Source organism: Saccopteryx leptura, chromosome 7, assembly GCF_036850995.1.
Source record: "Saccopteryx leptura isolate mSacLep1 chromosome 7, mSacLep1_pri_phased_curated, whole genome shotgun sequence".
NCBI lineage: Eukaryota > Metazoa > Chordata > Mammalia > Chiroptera > Emballonuridae > Saccopteryx > Saccopteryx leptura.
In genome coordinates, this window is record NC_089509.1 from 42,000,075 (window position 1) to 42,020,160 (window position 20,086).

At 36.9% G+C, this 20,086-nt stretch overlaps 1 pseudogene; it reads right to left on the reverse strand.

Moving 5' to 3' along the window:
• Nucleotides 1-214: 214 nt before the first annotated feature.
• The window catches only part of LOC136378666 (ER lumen protein-retaining receptor 3 pseudogene), a 50,486-nt pseudogene continuing 30,614 nt past the window's right edge, over nt 215-20,086 (reverse strand).

The following is a 20,086-nucleotide window of genomic DNA, read 5'->3' on the forward strand; positions in this document are numbered from 1 at the left end:
CATGGTTGTGTAATTGGCTCAGGTTTTTCATTAACTCTATAGAGGAGGTATTATTGATAAGGTCTTCTAGATAGAGTGACCAGTGCTTTGCTGAAATCCATCTACACTAAGCATTTTTCTGGCATTAATTTTAACATTTGGTCTGAGTCATGTATATGTACCTCAGTAGAACATTTCAAATATTTTATTTCAATATCCTGTTCTTTAAGGGCCCTCAAATTGGCATTGGAAGAATTACCTTCTCTCTTTTAAGGACTTTGATCAGATATAAGTAGAAGAAATCACAGTAGAAGATGGTTTGTACCATTCCAGACACTGCTGTAATTTAGTCATAGAGATTCTTATTCTGGTACCTCCTGGTCCAGTTAGCTAGGTAGAGTGCCCAGTATTGTCCAAGAAAGAATAGATAGTAAGTAGTAATGGTCTCTTTCTCTCTTGCTGATCATGAAGACCTGGGGCAGCATGGCCACTGATTACAGGTAGATGGAGAAACTCCAGAGGATCTCCAGGGGAGTGAAATTATAGTTCTCAAGGAAGGAGAAGCCAATTGACTGAGGCCCTAAGAAACTCAGGCAGAATGTGCCATTCTCACTGTCAAGCATTTCTGAAAATTTCCATAGATCATATGAGTATATTATGACAGGCACAGAGGAGAAAAAAGCACATAGTGACTGTGTTATAGAAACGGATGAAACTAGTTAATAGGTCTAGGTACCTGGTGGCAAAGAAGAGAGTGAAAAGGATCTGGTTCTTCCCAGAGATGTCTGTGTATGTAACACTTGGACCTCCACATCTTCCCCAGGAGCAAGATCATGGCCAGGGGATGGCCAGGGGACTGAAGGGACCACCTGTATTCATGCTATCCAGCTGGCTCTGCACCCACCTGTAACTTACATAGCTCCTGGGAAACTTTCTGGCAGCCAAGTGGCTGCCACTTCCCTTAGCCAGCCTGTGACAAGCATGCCCTCAGCTCTGCACTGTGCCTAGTCTCCGATCTCCACTGTTGGGACAGCAGGCTCTCAGCCAGGGGGTAATGTGGCCAGTAGTCATTTTCAGAATCATTTTTCAATTACAGTTGATATACAATATTATATTAGTTTCAGGTGTACACTCCAGTGATTAGACATTGCATAACTTATGAAGTGATCATCTCAAAAAATCTCGAACCCATCTGACACTATATATAGGTATTAAAATACTATTGACTATATTCCCTGCACTTTATATTTCTGTGGCTGTTCTAAAACCACACATTTGTATTTCTTAATCCCTTCACCTTTTTCACCCATCCTGTTAACTCCCCTCCTATCTGCCAACCATCAAAATGTTCTCTGTACCTTTGAGTCTGTTTCTGTTCTGCTTGTTTATTTATTTCATTTTTAGATTCATTTGTGGGTAGATATTTATTTACTGCCTTCTTATTGTTTATATTTTTAAGTCTTTTTTAATGAAAAAAGTAGAGAGGGAAAAGATTTGATTGTAGGATGCAAAGTAGGTGAGTTTGCCTGAAACGGTGTAAGAGAGAATGTTTTGCATTGCAGTAACAAGGAAGCTTAAGATAGTCTTGAGTCAGATAATGAAAAGCTCTAAATGCATATTAAGGAGTTTGCACTTGATGTAGTTGTGAACAGTGAGAAACAAAACTTTCTTTTTTGATAGAGAGAAAGAGGGAGAGAGAGGAGAAGCATCAACTCGTAGTTGTGTCACTTTTAGTTGTTCATGGATTGCCACTCATATGTGACTTGACCAGGTGGCTCAAGCTGAACCAATGACCCTTTGCTCAAGTCAGTGACCTTAGGTTAAAGCCAGTGACCTTGGGATCATGTAGATGAGCCCATACTCAAGCTGGCAACCCAGCAGGCAAGCTGGTGAGCCTGTGCACAAGCCAGATGAATGCCTGCGATCTCGGAGTTTGGAACCTGAAACATCAGCATCCCAAGTCAGTGCTCTATCCAGTGGTGAGATGCAGCCAGTTCACACCAGTTCAGTAAAACAGATACCTAATATTTTGTAGAGTTCAGCGAACTGGTTGTTAAAATGGTACTTGTAATCAGGGTTCTCTCTAAGATTGGTGCCTGGGCAGCAGTCTAATGTGGAAATCACAAATTTACATTCCTTCTTCTTTTTTAATGTTCATCTGCACAACAGCATATTCTAAGTGCCCATAGTGATGTATATTCCACCTATAAGTGAAAAAATTGCAAATGAGGATGACAATCAAGAAGCAATATGAAAATATCTTAAATAAGGGATTTATTGTTTCCATCAAGTATTATTTAATATTTTTTCATTAATATTTTAAAACTCTTTATTACAACATAATCTAGTTTTGTGTACCACTTTTATTGTTCCTATTTAAGTACTTAATGCATGAAATAAACTTTCAGTATATCTTTTTTATACTTAAAATGATCATTAGGGCAGAAAACCCATTGTTAAATTCACTGGGGAACAATTTCTTTTTCATTTTCTGGTGTATGAGATTTTAGAACTGTTTCTATATATAAGGTCTACCGGAAAGTTCTGTCCGTTTTTGGAATAAAACAAAATACAAATTTTTCTTACTGTCAATAAACTTTATTAAATAATATAATCACCATTATTATTAATGATTTCTTGCCAGCGTGAGGGCAATTTGTATATCCCATTTTTGAAAAATGTTTTATCTTTTGATGCAAAAAATTGAACCAGTGCTTGTTTGATATCTTCTTCATTTTTGAATTTTTTGCCCTTCAAAAAATTTTGTAAAGACAAAAACAAGTGATAGTCAGAGGATGCTAAGTCCAGGGAATATGGTGGATGCGACAGACATGCTTCTGTAGCATTTCTTCCTTGTTGAAATTCATAAAAATTACAGTGGCATAAATGAACTTTATCAGTAGCCATGGGTACACTATCGCTTCACACATAAGACTAACATGAATCAACTTTGTTTTAGTTAATTTGCTACGTCAGTATGTATACATTAAGTGATAAAAATAGAGAGGCACACATGCGCCAAATAAACATGTGCTTACGTTTCAAGACTTGTTGTGATAGAAACGGACAGAACTTTCCGGTAGACCTTATATTTCTGCATCGCTGATTCCAAATCTGAAATTCGTCTTTGGTGCATGCTCTAGTTTTTATGCAATTTTAATTTCTTTTTGTTACAGTTAATGGCATGCATTGGTTTTTATATTTTTTTTATTAATTTTTTTTTATTTTTTTATTTTTCTGAAGCTGGAATCGGGGAGAGACAGTCAGACAGACTCCTGCATGCGCTCGACCGGGATCCACCCAGCACGCCCACCAGGGGCGACACTCTGCCCACCAGGGGGCAATGCTCTTTCGCGACCAGAGCCACTCTAGCACCTGGGGCAGAGGCTAAGGAGCCATCCCCAGTGCCCAGGCCATCTTTGCTTCAATGGAGCCTCGGCTGCGGGAGGGGAAGAGAGAGACAGAGAGGAAGAAGAGGGGGAGGGGTGGAGAAGCAGATGGGCGCTTCTCCTGTGTGCCCTGGGTGGGAATCAAACCCGGGACCTCTGCACGCCAGGCCGACGCTCTACCACTGAGCCAACCGGCCAGGGCCTTTGCATTGGTTTTTAAATTGGAGTTAAATGGCAACGACTCTTGGATTGAACATAACCACAAGGCAATTAATGTTTTACAAACATCACTTTTACATAATTGTAGTTGTTTTTAAATGTAAAAAATTATTATCTGATAAAAACATCCTCTTATTTTGTTTTAAGATTGAATCATGGCTTCTTCGAGTAGGCATAAATGTAAGAATAGTCCTGACCTCTTCTGTTATATATGTGGCTGTTACACACTTCAACATTAATTGCAATATTTCATCATTTGTGACACATGCATATATTGCCTATTTTCAAGTTCCCCTTGGCAATCAAGACAAGAATTGGGCTCCTCATATTGTGTGTCATAATTGTGAGGAAATGCTTTGTGACTGGACAAGAGGAAAATGCAAAGGAATGCCTTTTGGTATTCCCATGGTTTGGCGTGAACCTAAGGACCACAGCAGTGACTATTATTTCTGTCTGATCCATACAAACGGCATCAGCAAGAAAAAAACAGCATATGAGCATATGATCACATATCCTAATATTCCTTGAGCCAATACAACCTATCCTACACTCTGATACACTCCTGGACAAAGAAAGTGAACATGATGATCAAGAGTATTTTTATAAAATTCATGAGGAAATGGTTGTAGAATCTGAAGGGTCTTCTTCTGATGCCAAGCAGTCATTAACCCCTCAGCAGTTTAGCCAACTCGAATTGAATGACTTAGTAAGAATGATATAAAAATTGTCCTCAACTTTCTGAAGTATGAGGAGCATAACTAGATCATTTGTGTGGATCTTAAAATGGTAAATTTCCTGCTAGGACAACAGAGAGGTTTCACAAGTATCCTTGCTTTCTGTGTTTGTGGGACAGCCAAGCTCAGGAGAAAAACTGGGCACAGAAAGAGTGGCCAAAACATGAAGCTCTGGAAGTAGGGATGCAAAATATTGTGAATGAACCTGTAGTTAATCGGGACAGGATCATTTTTCCCCCACTTCACATTAAACTTGGCTTAATGAAGCAGTTTGTTCAGGCTTTGAATAGAGAAAGTGAATGCTTTCAACATATTATTTCTGCTTTTCCTGCCTTGTCTTTCAAGAATATAAAAGCAGGTGTATTTAATGACTTCAAATTCGAACCCTCATACATGACAAAGAATTCGCCAGAAAGATGAATAAAGAAGAGAAAGTAGCATGGCAGTCTTTTGTGGCAGTTACAAAGAACTTCCTTGGCAACAAAAAAGCAGAAAACTATGAACTTCTGATTCAAAGGATGCTGTTGGTTTTCCGTGACATTGGATGTAACATAAGTGTTAAGAGTCACTTCCTGAACAGTCATCTTGATAAGTTTCCCAAAAATCTTGGAGCTATTAGTGATCAGCAGACTACTGCTGGAGCATCAAACGAGATTGTCCTCAATAAATCCACAAATGCAAGAGCTACAAATGCAAAATTTTGCCTGAATAGAATTTAAATAAGTTTTGCGCAAATTTCCTAATTAAAGTAAGTGTTTTAATATGTTCTATTTTGAAATTGTAGACAAATTCTGATACAATCATATCTTTTAGTGTATTAGTGTATTTACTGCATTATGTGAATTATTATATTTTCACAAAGATTATGCCCAAGAAGACATTCTACTTCATTATGTTAAACTAAATGTTGAAAAATTTACAATAAGATGAAAACATAAAATCTTGAATTGCAAAAGAACTGTAACTTACAGAGAAAAACTAGTGTCAGATTTGAGATCAGCACACTTGAATTAGGTAAAAACAAGTGTTTTTGTGGATGCAACAAAAATTTTGTTCCCCAATGTTATTTGAATTCCTTCACTGGCTCTATCCACTGTGCCACCACTGGCCAGGCAGAAAAAAAGCATTTTTTTAAAAATAATTTTATTTTTTTAATGGGCGACATCAATAAATCAGGATACATATATTCAAAGATAACATGTCCAGATTATCTTGTCGTTCAATTAAGTTGCATTCCCATCACCTAAAGTCAGATTGTCCTCTGTCACCTTCTATCTAGTTTTCTTTGTGCCCCTCCCCCTCCCCTTTCCCTCTCCCTCTCCCACCTCCCCCCGTAACCACCACACTCTTATCAATGTCTCTCAGTCTCACTTTTATGTCCCACCTACGTATGGAATAATGCAGTTCCTGTTTTTTTCTGATTTACTTATTTCACTTTGTATAATGTTATCAAGATCCCACCATTTTGCTGTAAATGATCCAATGTCATCATTTCTTATGGCTGAGTAGTATTCCATAGTGTATATGTGCCACATCTTCTTTACCTAGTCATCTATTGACGGGCTTTTTGGTTGTTTCCTTGTCCTGGCCACTGTGAACAATGCTGCAATAAACATGGGGCTGCATGTGTCTTTATGTATCAATGTTTCTGAGTTTTTGGGGTATATACCCAGTAGAGGGATTGCTGGGTCATAAGGTAGTTCTATTTTCAGTTTTTTGAGGAACCACCATACTTTCTTCCATAATGGTTGTACTACTTTACATTCCCACCAACAGTGTATGAGGGTTCCTTTTTCTCCACAGCCTCTCCAACATTTGCTATTACCTGTCTTGTTAATAATAGCTAATCTAACAGGTGTGAGGTGGTATCTCATTGCAGTTTTGATTTGCATTTCTCTAATAACTAAAGAAGATGAGTATCTTTTCATATATCTGTTGGCCATTTGTATTTCTTCCTGGGAGAAGTGTCTGTTCATGTCCTCTTCCCATTTTTTTATTGGATTGTTTGTTTGTTGTTGAGTTTTGAGTTCTTTGTATATTTTGGATATTAGCCTCTTATCTGAGCTGTTGTTTGAAAATATCATTTCCCATTTAGTTGGCTGTCTGTTTATTTTGATATCAGTTTCTCTTGCTGAGCAAAAACTTCTTAGTCTGATGTAGTCCCATTCATTAATTTTTGCCTCACTTCTCTTGCCTTTGGAGTCATATTCATAAAATGCTCTTTAAAACCCAGGTCCATGAGTTTAGTACCTATGTCTTCTTCTATGTACTTTATTGTTTCAGATCTTATGTTTAGATCTTTGATCCATTTTGAGTTAATTTTAGTACAGGGGGACAAACTGTAATCCAGTTTCATTCTTTTGCATGTGGCTTTCCAGTTTTCCCAGCACCATTTATTGAAGAGGCTTTCTTTTCTCCATTGTGTGTTGTTGGCCCCTTTATCAAAAATTATTTGACTATATATATGTGGTTTTATTTCTGGGTTTTCTATTCTGTTCCATTGGTCTGAGTGTCTATTTTTCTGCCAATACCATGCTGTTTTGATTGTCGTGGCCCTATAATATAGTGTGAAGTCAGGTATTGTAATGCCCCCAGCTTCATTCTTTTTCTTTAGGATTGCTTTGGCTATTTGGGATTTTTTATAGTTCCATATAAATCTGATGATTTTTTGCTCCATTTCTTTAAAAAATGTCATTGGAATTTTGATGGAAATTGCATTAAATTTGTATATTGCTTTGGGTAATATGGCTATCTTAATTATATTTATTCTTCCTAACAAAGAACAAGGAATATTCTTCCATCTCATTATATCTTTTTTGATTTCCCTTAACAATGGTTTATAGTTTTCATTATATAAGTCCTTTACATTCTTTGTTATGTTTATTCCTAAATATTTTATTTTTTTTTGTTGCAATCGTGAAGGGGATTATTCTTTTGAGTTCGTTCTCAAATGTTTCATTGTTGGCATATAGAAAGGCTATTGACTTCTGTATGTTAATTTTGTATCCTGCGACCTTATTGTATTGGCTTATTGTTTCTAGTAGTCTTTTTGCGGATTCTTTGAGGTTTTCGATGTATAGGATCATATCATCTGCAAAAAGTGATACCTTTACTTCTTCTTTTCCGATATGGATGCCTTTTATTTCTTTGTCTTGTCTGATTGCTCTGGCTAGAACCTCAAGTACCACATTAAATAAGAATGGAGAGAGTGGACAACCCTTTCTTGTTCCTGATTTAAGGGGGAAAGCCTTCAGTTTAGTGCCATTTAATATGATGTTAGCTGATGGTTTATCATATATGGCCTTTATCATGTTGAGATATTTTCCTTCTACACCCATTTTGTTGAGAGTCTTAAACATAAAATTGTGTTGTATTTTACTGAAAGCCTTTTCTGCATCTATTGATAAGATCATGTGGTTTTTGTTCTTTGTTTTGTTGATATGGTGTATTACGTTAACTGTTTTATGTATGTTGAACCATCCTTGAGATTCTGGGATGAATCCCACTTGATCATGATGTATTATTTTTTTAATATGTTGTTGTATTTGATTTGCTAGTATTTTGTTTAGTATTTTAGCATCTGTATTCATTAGAGATATTGGTCTGTAGTTTTCTTTTTTTGTGCCATCCTTGCGTGGTTTTGGTATGAGGGTTATGTTGGCCTCATGAAATGTGTTTGGAAGTATTGCGTCTTCTTCAATTTTTTGGAAGACTTTCAGCAGAATAGGAACCGAGTGTTCTTTGAATGTTTGATAAAATTCGCTGGTATAGCCATCTGGGCCTGGACCACAAAGCATTTTGAACAAGAAAATGTATTGAAAAAAATAGGGTTTTGGAAATATAAGTTTGCAATTCTTAGCAGGATAGACTAGATGAAACTTTGAGAGATGTCAGTCAGAATTATTTAGTGCTATTACAGAAGCACTAGGGTGCAAGTCCCATGGGAGTATTGGGGATGTGGTATTCAATAAATGGTTGCTGAACTAATTAATGGTTATGTTCTCTTATTGGAAAAATCTAAAGTTATCAACACCAAATTCAAAACAAGACTTGCCAGGAGTTTTACAATTTATATACTGAGAATATTTTCCATTGAGCATGCCCCATGACATTTTAAATCTATTTATAGCCCTACATGTCAGTTAAAAGAAATAAAAACACATCCATCACCTCACTTAGTTAACTTTGTGTGTGTATGTGTAACACTTAAGATCTATTCTCAGTAACTTTCAAGTATAAAATAACATCGTATTAACTATAGTCATCATGCTGTACTTAGATCCTCAGAACGTATTCTTATACCTGAAAAATTGTGCATTTTGATCTATATCACTTCATTTTTCCCTCTCCCCAAACCCTGGCATCCACCATTGTACAGTCTATAAAATCAGCTTTTTTAAAATGTCTTTCTCTCTCTGACATGTCCCTTAACATAATGTCATCCAAATATCCATGTTGTTACAAATGGCAGGATTTCCTTCCTTTTTAATGCCTGAAAAATACTCCATTGCATTTTATTGATCTTTTCATTCATTAGAAAGCATTAGGTTGCTTCTTTATCTTGTTTATACATGAATAATGTTTCATATATCACATATATGTTTTGAAAATATTTTCTCCAGTTCTCTAGAACATATTTGCCAGTGATACATCTGGTAAAGCAGGGGTCCCCAAACTTTTTACACAGGGGGCCAGTTCACTGTCCCTCAGACCGTTGGAGGACTGGACTATAAAAAAAAACTATGAACAAATTCCTATGCACACTGCACATATCTTATTTTAAAGTAAAAAAACAAAACGGGAACAAATACAATATTTAAAATAAAGAACAAGTAAGTTTAAATCAACAAACTGACCAGTATTTCAATGGGAACTATGCTCCTTTCACTGACCACAAATGAAAGAGGTGCCCCTTCTGGAAGTGCGGCGGGGGCGGATAAATGGCCTCAGGGGGCCACATGCGGCTCGCTGGCCATAGTTTAGGGACCCCTGTGGTAAAGGGTTAATATCCAAAATTTATAAAGATTTATAAAAGTTAATACCAAAAAATCAAAGAATCCAATTTAAAAATGGGCAAAAGATCTGAATAGACCCTTCTCCAACATGGATATAAAAATGGCCAATACACATGTGAAAAGATTCTCAACATAATCATTGAAGAATGCAAATTAAAACCACAGTGATATATCACCTCACATCTATCAGAATGGTTATCAACAAATCTACAAACAACACGTGTTGAGGGGGATGTGGAGAAAAGAGAACCCTCGTACACTATTGGTGGGAATGCAAATTGCTGCAGCCACTGTGGAAAGCTGTATGGAGTTACCTCAAAAAAATTTAAAAATGGAACTGCTTTATGACCCAGCAATTCTACTTCTGGGAGTTTATCCAGAGATATTTGAAACACTACTTCAAAAGAATATATGCACGCCTATGTTTATGGCAGCATTTACAATAGCCAAGATTTGGAAACAGCCCAAGTGTCCATTGGTACATGAATGGATAAAAAAAAGCTTTGGTACATTTACATGATACAATACTACTAGGCTGTAAAAAAAAAAAAGAGGGAAATCTTACCCTTTGTGATGGCATGAATGAACCTGAAGATTATTATGCCAAGTGAAACAAGCAAGTCAGAGAGAGGAACGTTCCATGTAATTTTACTCATATATGAAATCTAATAAACAGAATGAATTAATAAGCCTAACACTTGTTAGGGGAAAAGGGTTAAATAAGGAATGGTGAGATTGCGCAAAAGAGAAAAAACTCCTGAACAGGGACAACAATGTGGTGAGTGATGGGGATGCAAGGAGTGGGGAGAAGTGGAAGAGGATATGAGGGAATAAATGGTGATGGACAGAGATTTGACTTGGGATGGTGAATGCATAATACATTGTACAGATATGTGCTGAGAAATTGTGCACCTGAAACCTGTATAATTTTGTTAACCAGTGTCACCCCAATGAATTCAATAAAAAAGGGGAATAGAAGAAAATATTTTCTCCCATTCTGTAGGTTGCCTTTTCCATTTATTAATAGTTTTCTGTATCCTACAGAACTGTTTAGCTTGTGGTAGTCTTACTTGCTTATTTTAGATTTTGTTGCCTTGCTTTTGGTGTCTTATATAAGAAATCATTGCCAACAGCAATGTCAAGGGTTTTTTTCTTATGTTTTACTCAAGGAATTTTATGATTTTAAGTCTTACATTTAAGTTTTTGATATATTTAGAGTTAATTTTTACACATGGTGTAAGATAGGGGTCCAGTGTCATTCTTTTGCATGTAGCTATCCAAGTTTCCCACTACCATTTATTGAAGAGACTATCTGTTCTTCATGATGTGTTTTTTGGAACCCTGGTCGAATATGAGTTGACTGTATAGGCATGGGTCCCACTGATCTATGGCCTGTTTTTATGTCAGTACCAATCTACTTTAGTTCCTATAACTTTGTAATACAGTTTGACCTCAGTTAGTGTGAGGCCTCCAGCCTTGCTCTTCTTTCTCAGAATTGTTTTGGGTATTCGGAGTCTTTTGTGGTTCCATACACATTTTAGGATAGTGTTTTTATTTTATTTTTGTGAAAAATACAATTGTAATTTTTTAAAGGTTTTATTATTTTGAAAGAGAGAGAGAGAGAAACATTGATTTGTTTCACTTATTTATGCATTCATTGGTTGATTCTTATATGTGGCCTGACTGGGGATCAAACCTATAACCTTGGTGTATCAAGACAATTCTGATAAAAATTGCTTTGAATCTGTAGAAGGCTTCTAGTAGTATGAACATTTTAACAATATTAATTCTTTCAAATCAAGAACACAGGATATCTTTCCATTTGTTTGTGTTATCTTTAATCTCTTTCATCAAAGTCTTATAGTTTTTGGGGTACAGATCTTTTACCTCCTCAGTTCAATTTATTTCTATGTACTTTATTGTTTGAATGTCTTTGTAAATGAGATTGCTTTCTTAATTTGGCTTTTAGTTAGTTGTTAGTGTATAGAAATGCAACTGGTTTCTGCATGCTGATTTTGTGTATTCTTAGGCTCATTATATTCTTTCAGGGTAAATGAGTATACAGAGTTGCTATTAAAATAGAAGAGAAAGTGATCTTTTTAAGGTACTTCTGTTTCATCTGTTTAAATGTTGTTCCCTCAGTAAACTAATAGCTTATGTCAGGGTCATGATGTCTTCCATATCCCATACAGAGTGTATAGTATCAATTAAATGTTTCTTATTCATGTATAAAATCCCAAAGCACTCCATGTGAAAAATTCAAAATCTTTTGTCATCCGATTGCTTGTTATACGTAGAAAGACCATCTTAGTTTCATTATTATGCATATTTATACAAATAAAATCCAAGTTCAGTAAAAGATAATAAAAGTAACTAACATGATTGAATGTTTACTATGAGCCAGTCTCTGGTCTGAGTTGTTTACATAGATGAATACATTTATTCTTCACATCAATTTATGAAGTAGGTGCTATTATATTTCTGTTTCATAGAGGAAAGAGTTGATGCAAGGGGAGGTGAAATAAATGGTTCTAGTTGGGACAGTACTAAAAATGGTGAGGAGGGTTTTGAACACAGACAGTCTGATTTTAGAGACATACTTTCAACCAGAAATTTTTTTCTGTCTGGGGCCAGATAGTAAATATTTTAGGCTTTGCAGGCCATACGGTCTCTGTCGCAACTACTCAACTCTGCCGTTTAGTGAAAAGCAGCCATAGATAATGTGCAAATGATAAACCTGGCTGTATTCCAATAAAACTTTATTTATGGACAGTAAAATTTGAATTTCATAAATTTCCATGTGTCACAAAATAGTATTTTTCTTTGAATTTTTTTTCTCAACCACTTAAAAATGTAAAAATCATTCTTAGTTGTGAGACATAAAGAATGGAGATGGTGACTGATTCTGTGCCCCAGGCTCTAGTGTACTGACCCCTGTGCTCCTCCACAGTGTTCCTTAGTCTCTATGAAGAGGAAAGCAGTGTCTTCCTAAATTCACTACTCGCAAAAAAAATTGGGACTTTTTAATTTTTCTGCTGAATTAAGGAAGTATATGAGGATCTACTAAAAAATGATTGAGGATGGACCTAAAAATAAGTTATTGGATGAAATAACATCTAAGTCCCCAAACAAGTTCCTGAGGACACAAGATCTTTTTATGTCCATTATTTATTTGCTGCAGAAAAGACCCTTTCTGAGAAAGATGGCTCTTTGTTGGGATTTAGAAACAAGGATTGTAGACAAGTTATCATCTAAACCAGGGGTCCCCAAACTACGGCCCGCGGGCCATATGCGGCCCCCTGAGGCCATTTATCCGGCCCCCACCGCACTTCCGGAAGGGGCACCTCTTTCATTGGTGGTCAGTGAGAGAAGCATAGTTCCCATTGAAATACTGGTTAGTTTGTTGATTTAAATTTACTTGTTCTTTATTTTAAATGTTATATTTGTTCCTGTTTTGTTTTTTTACTTTAAAATAAGATATGTGCAGTGTGCATAGGGATTTGTTCATAGTTTTTTTTATAGTCTGGTCCTCCAATGGTCTGAGGGACAGTGAACTGGCCCCCTGTGTAAAAAGTTTGGGGACCCCTGATCTAAACCATGAATGGGCCAGCGAAGGCCTGCTGCCTCTTTCTGTCCCTTCTGTGAACACTACTCCAGAGAGCTAACACGAAGAGCCATGGAGGCCATGGGACAGTTGAGAAGAATAGGAGAAGGAGTTCCATCCTCATTATCTCTCCACCTTCAGTACTGCCTTCCCAGGCATACCTTGCCACTCTCCAAGGTCCATGCTATTTGCAACCTGTACATTAGGAACTCTGTTGTTGACAACCGGGGGGGGGGGGGAATGTCAACATCTCAGTCTAGTGCAGGGGTCTCAAACTCAACTCAGCATGTGGGCCGCAGAGCAAGATCACAGCCGTTCAGCGGGCCGCACTAGGTCTACAAAAGGCAACTGTTACGCAACACTTTTCTCACTGCAGTTGAAAACAAAAAAAAAAAAAATCAGTGCAACAAGCACAATCGTACATGCAGTTTACTCAGTGTCACAAAACGACCAGAAACTGTAGTTTGCATCACAACTGCTGTTAACTAAGCTAATATCTAGCTAGGATGCTAGAGAAATGAAAAATACAAGTAGGCCCCTAGGCTTACTTAATTTTATCCAAAATATTTTGAATTTCGTGGATTAGTCTGCGGGCCGCACAAAATTGTTCGGCGGGCCGCGAGTTTGAGACCCCTGGTCTAGTGAGTGGCCTTACCACTGGGCTGCTGCCCAACTTGAGAGGGCTGCAACTGTACCCGAGTGTCACTGAGACAGACAGTGAAACTGATCATGGTGGCCACCTACCTCACTGTTTGCTAGGACTCTTCCCCTTTGATCTAGTCCATCATCACCCTGAAAAAGTCTTCTTTAGATAACAGCTCTTCACAAACCTTCTCCACTACCTGGAATATCCACCTAGACAAACAAGCCAGGCCAGGCCAAGAGTTTTTCTATTGTTATATAAGTACTAGCTTTATATCTTCAATTTTGCCTCTTGGTTCACAAAACCTTAAATATTTAATACATGTCCCTCTGACCCAATTACTAAAACCTGTCTTAAATCATGGCAGACACTACCAAAATAAGAGGAATAGGGAGAGTAAAGGGAGGTTGTTTTGAATTAAAAGATGTATGCTTTTGCTACAATTTAGCCTGTTCAGTATTTCATTTGATAAAAGGAAAACAAATGAAGCTTAAGCAAATGCATGTCTAGAAAGTGATGGGACTGACAATCTTTCTCTACAATCATGTGTGACATGTGATTATCTTTCAAAATGGCACCCTCATGAAGCTCCTCATGAAATTTAACAATGTTGTCATTGCTGTAAAACATTTTGACACTCTGCTTTTGGAGTTGCCCTCTGAATTTACAAGTTGCAAAAGATAATCTTAGAGGGGGAATACCAAGTCATATTTTAGATTTGGAAGAACATTTGAAATCAACCTCAGCATTCTACAGTCGCAAGCCTCCTTCACCCCCCAAAATTAGTTCCCAGTTGACCACCTTTCTTGTTAGCAATACTGGCTCTTTTCTAAATTAATTTATTATTCTAGGATGAAATATATATTCCTATTGAGGATAGTAAGAATGATAAATCATATATTGTGAAAGTCATTTTACAAAGAGGAAATAAAAAATGCTCTCAGTGAAAAGAATGATCATTTCTAGTAATGATCAATAATTTGTTTGGCTACATAAATTTAGGTGAAATTTTTTTTCAAAAAAATCATGTTACTCCATGATCAAGGAAAGTACTTTGAATTCCTTAATATTAAAAAGTTTTTGGAGTTTAATAACCTTCTATTACAAAAAAAAGTCTATCTTATTTCATGTTTTCTTGGATAATTCAGCATTACCCAATAAAATATATATTCTAAGATAAACACATCAGTATAAGTATTTTTCTGAATATTTTCACATTGGTTTTTAATGAAGGTAGACAGAGGGGAAAGGTCATTATGATAACTCTATTATTTTAGCAATAATCCTTAGACAAAATAAGAGCATTACATTTTGTTTTGTCACCACCAACATGGTAACTAGGTTTTCTTCTTTCTCTTTCTTTCTTTCTTTCTTTCTTTCTTTCTTTCTTTCTTTCTTTCTTTCTTTCTTTCTTTCTTTCATTCTTTCTTTCTTTCTCTTTATTTCTTTTTTTTAATTTCACAGAGATGTGCAACAGAAAGCAACCAAATATAACAACTCCCTTTCACAACCATGTGGAAGCAACTTGCTTCCTGCCATTTCTCTCTCTTGTGATATTCCAAAGTGAAAATGAAATACAGATACTATCAAACTGTGGCTGTGACAGATAAAAAAAAAGAAAGAGAGACTTCTATTTTACTGAAGTTCATTTGTTTTCCTCCTTCATTTTACAGGAAGCATCACAAGCCCACAGAGTCCCTGAGAGATGGATTTTACTCAGAGGCAGAATGCTAACTTTGCTCAAAGATGTGTAAATGCCACGTGCCCAGATGGTCCTTTTGCCTATTCATAGGGAGAGGCTCAGAAACACACATGCATCTTTCTGTGGTCAGTCATAACAGATTTGTTCTAAATAAGCCGCACTGTTTTGCAAGATGGCAGGGAACTGTCAGGCTGTATTTTAAGCACAAATGTTTCTGCCAGACAGACACAGCATATACCATGTGCTTCAGGAACACACACACATGTGGCTTTGATCTGAGGACAGAATACAGACCTTGTGTTGTCATTTCACAGCTCTGATCAATAAGCCCGGGATGTAGTTCTTGTATTGCCATTCAATTGACTCAAGAGATTTTATGGTATTCATCATACAGATACAGAATGAACTAGACAGACAGACAGGCATTCCTTTTTATTCTTTACATAGTGATGGTCCTTGGCCAAGTTTGATTCTACATATTGCTCCTGAAAGGGTCATTGTGTTGGGAGTGGGTAGCCTAGTAGTCTCCTACCTAATTTATTTTTACTACTTTTTTTCTATTAAGAGTCATTTATCCATCAATGTTTTAATAATAGTAAAATTTAAGCTACTTAACATTTTGTATATTATCAGTTAGAATACAGTCCTTGGAAATTTACAATCTCAAGTAGATATTTTGAGATAGATATCTTTAGTTAACAAAGATTAATTTTAAAAAATAGAAGCAACAATTTGTTACAGAAACTACCTTTCAGAGGTTAACTGCAATGTCAGGTAATATATAATACTTATATAACTAACTTGCTGACTAAGTTGGGAAAGAGCCCCATAGTTTTTAGGTCTGACTATTGTGGGACTGGTGATTCCCATTGGGTTTGTCCTGGCAGGTATCCTGAAGCAAGTGAGCAAGGTGAAGTCATACACAAGAAAGCACAATTAGATGTGAAGAATGAATAAAAGTGACCATTGGACTGGGGAGGAGGGAAAGCATGCTGTTTAATGCAGCTAATAGTTAATTAATTAACTAGTTAATTATATCCCGCCCTGGCTGGTTGGCTCAGTGGATAAAGCATCAGCCCGGTGTATGGATGTATCTGGTTTGATTCCTAGTCAGGGCACACATGAGAAGCGACCATCTGCTTCTCTCCTCTCCCTCTCCCTCTTCTTTCTCTATTCTCTTCCTGCAGTCAATGGCTCCACTGGTCTGAGTGTTGGCCTCAGGCACTGAGGATAGTTTGGTTGATTTGAACATCAGCCCCAGATCATGGATCTCGGTCAGGGTTCATGGCGTAATCTGCCTCTCTATCTCCCCTTATCTCACTTAGCTTAAAAAAAAAGAAAAGATATATATATCCCATCTCATTCCAAACAGAATTAGAAGAGGTTTACATAGATATGTATTTTTGTGAAGTTGAAAACGGGGAGGCAGTCAGACAGATTCCCGCATGTGCCTGACCGGGATACACCCGGCATTCCCACCAGGGGGCAATGCTCTGCCCATCTGAGGCGTCTCTCGGTTGCAACCAGAGCCATTCCAGTGCCTGAGGCAGAGGCCACAGAGCCATCCTCAGCGCCCGAGCCAACCTTGCTCCAATGGAGCCCTGGCTGCGGGAGGGAAAGAGAGAGACAGAGAGGAAGGAGAGGGGGAGGGGTGGAGAAGCAGACGGGCACTTCTCCTGTGTGCCCTGGCCAGGAATCGAACCTGGGACTCCTGCATGCCAGGCCAATGCTCTACCACTGAGCCAACTGGCCAGGGCCCAAAGATATGTATTTTAAACTTAATGGTGAATAACTGAGAAAAATAAATTAGGATAGGAGAGAGGGAAACAATCAAGATAAAGATTATACTCAAAACATTGGCTCTAAGAATTTTACCCGAGCTGGCTTATACATTTGACTTTGTGCTTTCCAGCAGTCTAAAAGAAGATAAATAAGATCATGGCAAGTTCCATAGTGTCCACTAGGTTAAAATACACCAGTTTTGTAAATTAATCCTACTTATTTCGAAGATGAAGCCTCAAATAAATTTCTCTCCTGGCTCTCATAAGGAAAACACTATGATGTAATAAACAATATCTAACAACACTCTTGTAGTCAAAACAGTAAGTTCCATTAGATACCTTAAAAAATAAACTTACTTAAATTTAACACAGATATAATCTAAAGTACAATTCAATGAAAGTAATTCTATTTCAAACTTTGTGATCCATTATTTAAAGATAAAGCTGAGTGCTTAGAGAAATGAATAAACATACAAGTTTTAAACAATTTGATAAATATTTCTGTGACCAAGTTTTGATTATTTTCCAGTGAAAGCCTTAAGTGTGGGTATTCTTTTGGAGATTAAGGACAAATTTTTATGCCTTACTCTAGGCAAAATTTGAGGTACGATTCAACACCTTTTATAAACTTGAATATTACAAACTAAAACACACCACACACACACCTAAATAAAATATCGCTCATTGTCACAGCCAAGATTTTTACTAGCAAATAATATCACACACAAAAATGGCCATTTGGGACATCTGTATTTACAATACTTTAGCATGTTTTGACTTTTTAAAGAAAATGTGTGATATGACCAATGAAATTATTTGTATTATGTCACTGCAATCAAAAGTGTCAGATGAAAAGCCAGGAATCAAAATTTGGAAACGTCTGTTATACAGGGTAAGAATGAAAATATAACATCTTAATAAATTATATTAATACTGATCAGGAAATCCAAGAGTATATTTGCAGCCTGTAATGCTAATATCATACCAAGCGTAAGGCATTTCCTAGGGGATTAATGACCAGAGGGAATTAATGGCCCTTAGCTTCATCTCAGGCCACTTTCCCAGCCAGTCATTAATCCTAAGAAATGTCCTGAGCCTCAATCATTACAGCTTAATTGAGATGTCATGAAAAGGGTTAAAGAAGTTTTGACTACTTTACTACATGAATACTAGCAGTGAAATGCATTTAGAATCCCTGTTTAAAAGACATGTAATTGCCTCAGATTCTTTATATTATCATAACTCTTCAAAATTGATTGGTTTTAGGTTTATGGAAAAATATGCAAATTTACAGAGGATATGACACACAGTTCTCATTGTAGGAATAAAAGTAGTTCACACAGAATTCATCTGATTGAGTTTGATTACTGAACAAAATTTAATTATTTCAGATACATGATCAGACTTTTCTGGAGATGCACATTATAGAAAAGAAGTAGTTGGCATGCATGATTGTTTGTCAGTTCAAATACGTCATCTTAAACAATAGTTACTTGTGGGGGGTGTCCATCATTTCTAAGAAGCACTGCTATCAGTAACTGCATTCAAAGTAAACAAAATTTAAAAAGGATTCCTTTCCTACTCAAGATGCACATACAATTAGTCCACATGGAGTCAGATAAAGGACCAGCAATTTGTCTTAGTATTTTGGAACTATACCCCCTAAATAAAGTCTCTAAGCAACTTACAAGAATGTTTTGTTTGCATAAGAATCTAAAGAGATCAGATAAAACAAGGGAAGCTGGAGAATGGACAAATAATAAAAGTGGCCAATCAGAATAAAAAACAATTATAAAGACTCTCAATAAGGAATCACTTTTTAGCCAAATATACTATCTGATGTAAAAAGGAAAAAATTCACTAGAGAGAGATCTTAAAATACACATTTGATTGTCCTCCTTGTAGCTTTGATCTCAGCTGCTAACCACAGGGGCCCCTTTCAAATTTTGATTTTTAGTGATGATGTTTTATTCACCAAGTTGCATCAAGAGCTCAGCAATTCACAAACCTTTCTTCTTCCTCTTCTTCTTCTTCTTCTTTTCTTTTTTTTTAAGTGAGAGGAGGGAAGATAGTGAAACACACTTTTGCGTGTTCCCCAACTGGGAGCTACCTCACAATCCCTGTCTGGAGCAAATGTTGGAATCATCTGAGCTATTTTTAGCACCTGAGGGTGCTGCACTTCTACCAACTAAGCTATCCTCAGTGCCCACAGCCAACCCTCAAATCAATAGAGCCACTGGCTGTGGGACAGAAAGAGGGAGAGAAAGAGGAGAGGGAGGGAGAGAGAAGCAGATGGTTGCTTCCCCTGTGTGCCCTGACCGGGAATTGAACCCAGGATGTACAAACTCCAGGCCAACACTGTATCCACTGAGCCAACCAGTCAGGACCACACATCTTTTGTTTTTGATTCTCTTCTCAGAACCACAGTGAACCCATTTTTTAAGGAATAAGTATGTCCATTCTACCATATTCTTGAACACTAATTATCTGAGTGGTGATAATATATATATAAGTGCATGTGAATATGTATTTTATAGAATTGTACACTTGAAAGATATGTAATATTATTATTCAATGTCACCCCATTAAGCTTAATTAAAAAATAGACAAGCATAGCTTTCAACAAATCTCCTGCTATAGCTCTAATTCAGTTGCCTACTCACTTTTGGAGTATCTTTGGTTTAATAACACCATTTTAATTGTGTGTATCTAGATATGAGTGCATATGTATTTGGATATAAGTAGGATATGAATAGGATTTTTCTTGTTGCCTTAACTTGAACCTAAAGTTTAGGACAGAGAGTTGCTATATATCTTCTCCTTCAAAGAGAGCGGACAAAAGTGGTGGCCAGCCCACTGCTTCAGGGTTTATTATTGAGGTATTTGGGCTATTTGATATCTCCATCCCACACTCAGCACCCTCACTCCATCCCAAGCTAGTAAAAAAGAATTAAAATACAGTATAGAGGAAGCAGAAGGCATGGCCTGAGTCATTTGGAATGCTGTGATTCACATAACAC